The sequence below is a fragment of the Bufo bufo genome, chromosome 5 (assembly GCF_905171765.1).
Source record: "Bufo bufo chromosome 5, aBufBuf1.1, whole genome shotgun sequence".
Classification (NCBI taxonomy): domain Eukaryota; kingdom Metazoa; phylum Chordata; class Amphibia; order Anura; family Bufonidae; genus Bufo; species Bufo bufo.
The window spans coordinates 229,572,149-229,581,829 of NC_053393.1; positions in this window are offsets into that span (position 1 = coordinate 229,572,149).

Here is a 9,681-nt window from a genome sequence, read left to right on the forward strand (position 1 = left end):
GGGCACACTCAAACGGGAAACACTAGATAGATAGTTAAATGATGTTTTATTATTATCAGTATAATTAATACTCTAAAAACAAACCCCTAAAATACATAAAATACATAAATACATCAAATTATATAGCAACCTATATAAAGTATGCCACTGCTGCAGGTGTAGTATCGCTGTGCTGAATACAATGTCCCAGTTTAAATGATGGTACTATGACCAAGAACGTCCAGAGCAATGATCTTAATTATGCCGTACCAATGCACAGATGTGACACTGCAATCATATGGGGCAATGATGTATGCTGCTCGCGCTATGGCCAGATCCAATGGAGCAATGTTGGTAATAATATTATCAGTGCAACAGTAATGGTAATGATATACCAATGTCCGGTATACACAGGCAATGCACGTGACGTTATAGTCTCCAAATTACTTACAGTGTCTTGCCGCTTGTATTGTCCCGGTCTCACCCCTCCTTGCTGCCTGACCGCAACGTTGATGTACACGGCCGAACGTGGCGTCCCACGTGGCCTGGTCGTCTGGGGTTCCGGACGGACGCCTGAGATGACGTCACTGCTGTGCGGCTGTAACTCCGGACGGGCGCTTAGGTAACGTCACTCCTATGCGCTTGGGTAACGTCACTCCTGTGCGACTGTAGCTCCGGTTCTCAAGGTAAATATCATACACTTGGATCCAGTATGTAGGTTCTTTGTTCTTCTCTTTGAATCCACGCTCACTCTGTAATGCCAGACGCGTTTCAGGGTCTAACGCCCCTTCCTCAGTGGCCACCGAGTGAGTGGATTCTCACTCCTTATAAATGGTGTTGTTCCACCCACAATTAACTTTTTTGGTGCTTATTCCAAAATGTGGAGTGGATTCGGTTGCTATTTGGCTTCATATTATCATACAAGATTAAAACATCCTTAAAAAAAGATACTACATAAATATTACTTCCCATGTATTTAAAAACAGTTCAAAAAAGTGCTTGGAGTGGACTGCAAGGTCAGAGCATGATTCTAGAAAAAACCGCATCAAAACCGCATCCGTGTAAATTGCGTCTTACATGCGGTTTTTATATTTTTTTATGCTATAGGGCAAGGTGAACCCTCCAAAGGGAAATGGACCAAAAATGCATCAACATATCATATATTTTTTGTGCGGTTTTGGAATTTTTGGTCTTTTTTATCTTTTTATCATATTGCAGCGCCATCATTCCTAGGGTTTAATTGTGGTATCTGGGAGGAGCCGTCCAGCAGGGAGGGGAAATCACAGTGTCATTAATTGACCAAACTACGATATCCCATCCCCACCGGACAGCCCCCCAATGATCACAGAAACCCGAACACCTCCATCTCGGCGTTGAGGCCCCTAGGGATAATGGTATCATACTCAAAAATTCTGCGGGACTCTTGTCTCGACATATGTGCAATATGGTTACCCCCTCTCCACATTTTTTTGACCCTTTCTATTGCAGTAAATTTCAAACTTGTTGGGTCACAATTGTGTTGTATTTTAAAATGTTTCGATACGGAGTGTGTTTCCAGGCCTTTCTTTATATTTGCCATATGTTCCGCTACTCTTTTTTTGAGTGTTCTTTTTGTCCGGCCTATGTATTGTTTCCTACACCCACATTCCAGTAGGTATATGACATCAGTAGAGTCACAGGTTAAACATTCTTTTATTTCTAAACTAAAAGAGTTTACTGTCGATGCTACCTTAGTTGTTTTTTTGGGGAAACTTGTAGTTTTACAATTTGCGCATCTGCCACATTTAAAAAACCCATTGGTGGTTAACCAATTGTTTTTTTGTTGTTGTTGACTGTCCTTCTTGACTTTCACCGTTGGGGCTATTTTTCCTGCTAAATTGTTTGCCCTCGTGTACGTTATTTTTGGTACATCAGTCAAAAGAAGCCCGATTACCATATCATTTAGCAAATGTCCCCAATGCTTTCGAATACTCCTTTCCATCACTCTATATTGGGAGCTAAATGGAAGGATGATCCTCAATGTTTCATCTTGTGATTGTGGTAGACCTATCTCAAAGAAGCACTTTCTTTCCATCTTTTTGACTTTCTCCAAAGATTTGTCTATAATCTGGACTGGATAATCTCTTTCCAGCAGTTGTTGTTTCAAGACAGCGGCCTCTTCATCGAACTTGCTATCAACCGTACAGTTTCGCTTCAGCCTGCGAAACTGACTGGTTGGTATATCAATAAGCCACCGCGGTAGGTGGCAGCTAGCAAATCTGATGAAGCTGTTTTTGGCCACTGGCTTGAAAAATGTATTACATTGTAGCTGATCATCCTTAATCCATATCTCTAAATCCAAAAATTCGACCTTTTCTTTACTGATAATTGGACTGAATACAAGGTTCTTATCATTTTTGTTAATGTCAGTGAGAAATGAATCCAGAGATTCAGCTGTATCCTGCCAGATGAATAGAATATCATCAATGTACCGCCGCCATAGTACCAGATCCGACCCCAGCCTGGGCGAGATGATCTCTTTCTCCCATTGGGCCAAAAAAAGATTGGCGTAGCTGGGGGCGAATCTGGTACCCATGGCGGTACCGGTACACTGCAAATAGAATTCCTGCTCAAAAGAGAAATAGTTGTGAGTCAAGATGTATCTCACTCCCTCTAACAGGAACTCCAGTTGTTCCGCAGGTACCACAATTAAACCCTAGGAATGATGGCGCTCCAATATGATAAAAAGATAAAAAAGACCCAAAATTCCAAAACCGCACAAAAAATATATGATATGTTGATGCGTTTTTGGTCCATTTCCCTTTGGAGGGTTCACCTTGCCCTATAGCATAAAAAAATATAAAAACCGCATGTAAGACGCAATTTACACGGATGCGGTTTTGATGCGGTTTTTTCTAGAATCATGCTCTGACCTTGCAGTCCACTCCAAGCACTTTTTTGAACTGTTTTTAAATACATGGGAAGTAATATTTATGCAGTATCTTTTTTAAGGATGTTTTAATCTTGTATGATAATATGAAGCCAAACCGAATCCACTCCACATTTTGGAATAAGCACCAAAAAAGTTAATTGTGGGTGGAACAACACCATTTATAAGGAGTGAGAATCCACTCACTCGGTGGCCACTGAGGAAGGGGCGTTAGACCCTGAAACGCGTCTGGCATTACAGAGTGTGCGTGGATTCAAAGAGAAGAACAAAGAACCTACATACTGGATCCAAGTGTATGATATTTACCTTGAGAACTGGAGCTACAGTCGCACAGGAGTGACGTTACCCAAGCGCATAGGAGTGACGTTACCTAAGCGCCCGTCCGGAGTTACAGCCGCACAGCAGTGACGTCATCTCAAGCGTCCGTCCGGAACCCCAGACGACCAGGCCACGTGGGACACCACGTTCGGCCGTGTACATCAACGTTGCGGTCAGGCAGCAAGGAGGGGTGAGACCGGGACAATACAAGCGGCAAGACTCTGTAAGTAATTTGGAGACTATAACGTCACGTGCATTGCCTGTGTATACCGGACATTGGTATATCATTACCATTACTGTTGCACTGATAATATTATTACCAACATTGCTCCATTGGATCTGGCCATAGCGCGAGCAGCATACATCATTGCCCCATATGATTGCAGTGTCACATCTGTGCATTGGTACGGCATAATTAAGATCATTGCTCTGGACGTTCTTGGTCATAGTACCATCATTTAAACTGGGACATTGTATTCAGCACAGCGATACTACACCTGCAGCAGCGGCATACTTTATATAGGTTGCTATATAATTTGATGTATTTATGTATTTTATGTATTTTAGGGGTTTGTTTTTAGAGTATTAATTATACTGATAATAATAAAACATCATTTAACTATCTATCTAGTGTTTCCCGTTTGAGTGTGCCCCCTCATTTCTCTATACGTTCCAATAATACTTTTTTATTTATTTAAGTTTTACACAATAACAGCATTTAATAAAAAAAAAAAAACATGTTTCAGTGTCTCCATATTCTGAGAGCTATAGTTCTTTTATTTTTTGGGCGATTGTCTTAGGTAGGTTCTCATTTTTTGTGGGATGAGATGTCGGTTTAATTGGTACTATTTTGGAGGGCATATGCCTTTTTGATCGCTTGGTGTAGCACTTTTTGTGATGTAAGGTGACCAAAAAATTATAGTTTTAGCACAGTTTTTATTAAAAATTTTCTACGGCGTTCAGGTGAGGTGGTGAATCATGTGATATTTTTATAGAGCCGATCGTTACGGAAGTGACAATACCTAATATGCCTGGGTTTTTTTCTATTTTTTTTTTACAATTTTATGTGTTTTATTTTGGGAAATGTAAAAAAAAATCTTTACTTTCAACTTTTTTTTTAATATTATGAAAAACACTTTTTCTTTTTGCCCCACTATGGGACTTCAACTTCTGGGGTCTGATCCCATCTGCAATGTATTACATTACATCCTATATTCTAATACATTGCATGTCAGCTTGTATGCTGATAGACTGCCTGTGAGACCCAGTCTAAGGGCTGGATCTCACAGGCTTCTGTAGAAGGCAAGCCCTGATGCATATGGAAGGCATCGGACTTGCCTTCTCTGCCATCGGGTCCCCGCCACTGCAGCGCAGGGACCCGATGGAGATGCGGAGGGCACACATACCCTCCTCAAACCCTCTGCATGATGCAGTCAGCTTTGACCGCGGCATACAAGGGGTTAATACGCTGGCATCGGTGTCTTCAGCAGGGGCCCGGCTGTCAGTGACTGCCAGGTTAGTGCCGCTGATCGGACGGGTGCAGGAGCTGTACATGTACGGCGCTGGTCCTTAAAGGGGTTCTGCACTTTCATTTAACTGATGATCTATCCTCTGGATAGATCATCAGCTTCTGATCGGCGGGGGTCCGACACCCGGGACCCCCGCCGATCAGCTGTTTGAGAAGGCAGAGGCGCTCCAGCAGCGCCGCGGCCTTCTCACTGTTTACCGCCGGGCCGCCGGCCCACTGATGTCACGAGTAGTATCAGCGTGGGCGCGGCTAAGCTCTGTTCACTTTAATGGAGCTTAGCCGCGTGTATGTTGCCTCACGTGTGGTTGCCGCTGGCAACATGTTTGTATTTGGCATCATAGCAGCCTGAGCTGTTGCTAGGCAGCTTGCTGTCAATTGCATGCAGTTTCACCTGGCAACCTCTCTTGGTATGTGTGCACTTTCCGGGTTTGTTGTGCACGAGGTTATGTTTGTATGCACTGTGACACCTCCCTTCACTTGCGGTTGTCCGCGGCAACGTGTGGTGTTGTGTGCATGTCGTGGCAGTGTCTCGGCCTGCTGGCTGTTCCCCAGGACATGGTTGCCACGCATGCCGTTGCCGGTGAGTGTGTTGTTTATGTGCTTTTCCCTTTAAGTGGCTTCACTACCCTGCCTGGTGTAGGAAGGGTTAACTCCCTTCTTAGTGTGTGAACACTGGGTGTGTCTGTGTGTGGGTGTGGCCACTTGGGGCTATTTAGCTCCGGCTGGATGCCAGACTCTGAGGGGTACTTCAGCCATGGTTAGCTGGAGTCATCCTCCTGGGTATATACCATCTGCCAGTGAGGGCCACCCTTGTGGTCATAAGTTTATGTTGGTGTTATTCTTACTGCAGCTATGGATCTGGGTTCCTGTGTGTTTATGTGTGCGTGCTGTGTCCATTTATGTTTGGTGTGAACAGCAGCTTGTGAGCACGGGATCCAGTCAGTGTGTCTGTGGCAGGTAGGTGTGTAAGTAGTTTCACTCACCTGCCATATCTATATACTGTATCTGTTCCCCATTCCTTGCAGCTCAGCCTGTGAGACTCCTGTTCCTCCGTATCTAGGAGGAACTGGTCGTCTTACCCTGCTCCTAGTTCAGGGCCACCCTGAGGGCTAATAGGGACCCCAGGTTCCGGAGTATGAGCCCTCCTACCATCAGGGTCGGCTCATACAGCTAGGAGTCAGGGTCAGAGTTAGGGACGCTGTAGGAGGTGACCTGCTCCCTAATTCTGTTGTTCTGGCCTAGCAGCTTCATTTTCCTTTAACATCGCACGGCTGAGAGTTTTCCCCATCCTCAGCCGTGACAGGCGGCTGCTGTAGAGGTCACTGTAAATGGGAGGGCGCTGTGAATGTTACTGTTAAGGGAGCAGGACGCTTTGGAGGTCACTGTTAAAGGGACGGAGTACTGTAGTTATAGTTGATACTGTCAATATCTTTTAACGACACACACAAACATGAAAAAATATAGATTAAATATACCCGTGCAAAGCCGGGTCCTTCTGCTAGTATATATATATATATATATATATATATTGTGGGAATTTGCTCTGGTAGGCAGGGTAAGTGGATGCAGTACAGAGGCAACAACAAGTTTGTAAAGCAAAACTTCAGTGTTTATTCACACATAAGGCAAAAGTAAAACGACACTTTGCAGTCTTGGTGTTAGTTCACACAATGGAAAGTCCACAGAACAAAAAATCACCTTGTTGGCAGTTTTATCTCCAGCGGTCCACAGCAGGCTTTAGGGGGCCTGTTTCCCAGCGTGCGTCTCTCAGCCCTCCAGCAGGGCGCAAAGCCTCAGATCCCAAACACAGAGACTCAGCTGCTGAGCTCAGCTGCCTATTTAAAGGACATCCAGGTGCTGCCAAAACCCAGACCGCCACTTAAACTCTGGTCCGGTATTTTACCTCACCTGGCTGGAAACCAGACCAGCCGCACATGTTGGGAGGAAAATACCTGCCTTCCCAGACAAAACTCCTCGCTGTGTCACATACCCCCACCCCCTTTGTTCAACCCTGAGGGGGTGAACACACGCGAGACAATGTACCCGGGACAGGACATCCACGTTTCCCTGTAACCGGCCTGCCCTGTGTTCCACTAAAAAACTTTAAGGTTTGCAAGGACAGAAACCATCGGGTGACCCGGGCATTTTTGTCCTTGGCCTGGCTCATCCATTTGAGAGGGGAGTGGTCAGTCACAGGCGGAACTTTCTCACCAACAAATAATAGTGCAGAGACTCGAGTGCCCACTTGATGGCCAGGCACTCTCTCTCCACGATACTATACGTGGTCTTGGCTGGGGTGAGCTTACGGCTGAGGAAGACAACAGGATGCTCCTCCCTGTTAACTTCCTGAGACAGTACAGCACCGAGGTGTCACCGCCAGTTCTGTGAGAAGGTCTGGCAGACGTCCTTCTCTACCTCTTGCATGACTTTCTTTGTTTTGGCTTCACTTTGTCATCTCCTTTCCTTCTCCCAGGTGTCACCTATTTAGACTAATCGTCTCCCTTTATATTCCCTCCCATACTGCCTCACTTTGCGGTTTATACTACTTCCTGGATGAAGTGTTCACTGCTGGCGGCTGCTGCTGTTTGCTCAGATAAGTCTTTTTATGTATTGTGTTTCCTTGCTGGCTTGATTCTAGGTGACCCTGACTCCGTCCATATTAAGTGCAGGGAACCGGTGGTCGTGTTCCCTCACTATTATAGGGTTTTCAGGTGTCACACAGTCATAGGTACATGGGCATGCAATCGTCTACCATTGAGACCCTTGCATGGGCATAGCAGTCAGGGAGAGCTCTTAGGGTTTTATAGGGCTCACCTATATGCTCCTTAGTTTGGGATCAAGCCAGTCGGACGTTTATTCATAAGTTCCAGCTATCTGCAACATCATCCGTGACATTATAAACCGCCGTTACTGTCTTAAGCATGGATCCGGTTTCAGCCTTGATTGACCACATGCAAGGTCTTTCGCTGGAGGTAGCAGATCTCCGTAAAACTGTGTCTCAGTTTCAGGTGACCGGTTCTGCTGGCGTTCATGGAGTTTGTTCCGAGCCTAAGATTTCGCTGCCGGATACGTTCTCCGGGGGTAGTGAGAATTTTGTTCGCTTTAGAGAGGCTTGCAAACTCCGATTTCGCCTACTTCCCCATTCCTCTGGTGATGAGGAGCAGAGGGTGGGGATCATCATCTCGCTGCTCAGGGATAACGCTCAGTCTTGGGCATTATCGCTGCCGGTGGGGGCACGGCCCCTCCGATCGGTGGATGAATTTTTTGTAGCCCTGGGGCAGATATATGAGGACCCGGATCGTATTTGTCACGAGTTGGAGGTCCCAGGAGAGACCACCGCGTCGTCAAGCAATAAACAAACGGAAATCAGGTACAGACACACAAGAGTTTATTGCACAAACAAAAACCAGGGAAGGCAGCACAGACAAAACATGAGCTCTATGTACCATCAGCACAGTGGGAGAAAACCCCCACTGCGCCACTGTCCAGTAATACTCCAGAGGGGCATGACTAAGCAACTCCTGGTATTCACTAGGGCCCCAGATGGTAGGGTTAGGCTTTGCAGCAGGAAGTTGCCAGGGTCCACTCTGGAGCGTGAACTAGACAGTGACAGCAGGAACGAATGGACAACAGGTACCAGAAGGTACCGACGGCACATAGGCATACATAACAGACAGGCAAATACAAACAGGGCAACTAATAACACAAGCAGGAATACATAGCAAGGAAACAGGAGTGACAATGAGCAGAGAAGGACTTGCTCCACAAGTAGTAAACTGCATGGCCTTGCGCATGGCACTCTGCTGCAAAGAAAGGTGCAGCAAGGACTTGCTAAACAGAGACATGAATACACATAAGGTAACTAAAACATAACTGGCAGAACAGATAATAGAAACACAGGAAAGAGGACAACAATTAACAAGTAGGGAAACCCACAGAGCACAGACAGACGCACAGACAGACAGACACGGATCCCATGGGTCAGCAGCATGGGAGAGAGTACAAACAAGGAGCAGGACAAGACAACACACACCAGGAGAGCTGACCCAGAACTGAGGAAACCTCAGCCTTATATACAGGTTCCATGGATGCAGCAGAGAGGCCACACCCATGGAGCAGACAGAGAGGATTAACTCCTAATAGGAACACAGGGGAGTTAACCCATACAGAACCACAAATAAAACAGAAACAAAACTTCAGCAAGGAGCGCCGAACGAGCAAGGACGGAAGGTCACAGCCAGAGATAGTGGCTGTGACAGTATTGCTCTGGCTGAATCTAAACTGCGTCTTTTATGCCAGGGTAAACAGTCCGCAGAGATATATTGTTCTGAATTTCGTAGATGGGCAGCTGATACTGGTTGGAATGATGCTGCACTCCGAAGTCAATTTTGCCATGGTCTTTCGGAAAGACTGAAAGATGCATTTGCTTTTCATGAGAGACCAGCCTCGTTAGAATCTGCCATGTCTCTAGCTGTTCGTATTGACAGGCGTCTTAGAGAGAGAGAGGAGACTACTCCTTCCTGTCATATTCAGTCTCATTCAGTGCGCAGCGGTCTCAGTCTCTCTCAATCCCTTCTGAGGAGGAGGCCATGCAGCTGGGTTTGCTTGCCTCTGATAGTAGAGGATTCAGCTCTCAGAGGAGGGTTTGTTTCTGTTGTAGGGGTATAATTCATTTGGCTAATGTTTGCCCCTCTAGGAGATTCATGGAGTTTTCTGAGGGTAATAAAAAAAAACAAAAATAAAAAAAACTCTAAAAACTTTCCATTTGCTACTATTGGCAAGGTTGATGCGGAAATTGAAGGTTTGCCGTTTGCTTGTAGTTCCCGTTTTCTCCTACCTGCCAGGGTGGCGCTAGACAGCAAGAACATTGTTTGTGAGATTTTTGTAGATAGTGGAGCAGCTGTCAATCTCATTGATAATCAATTTG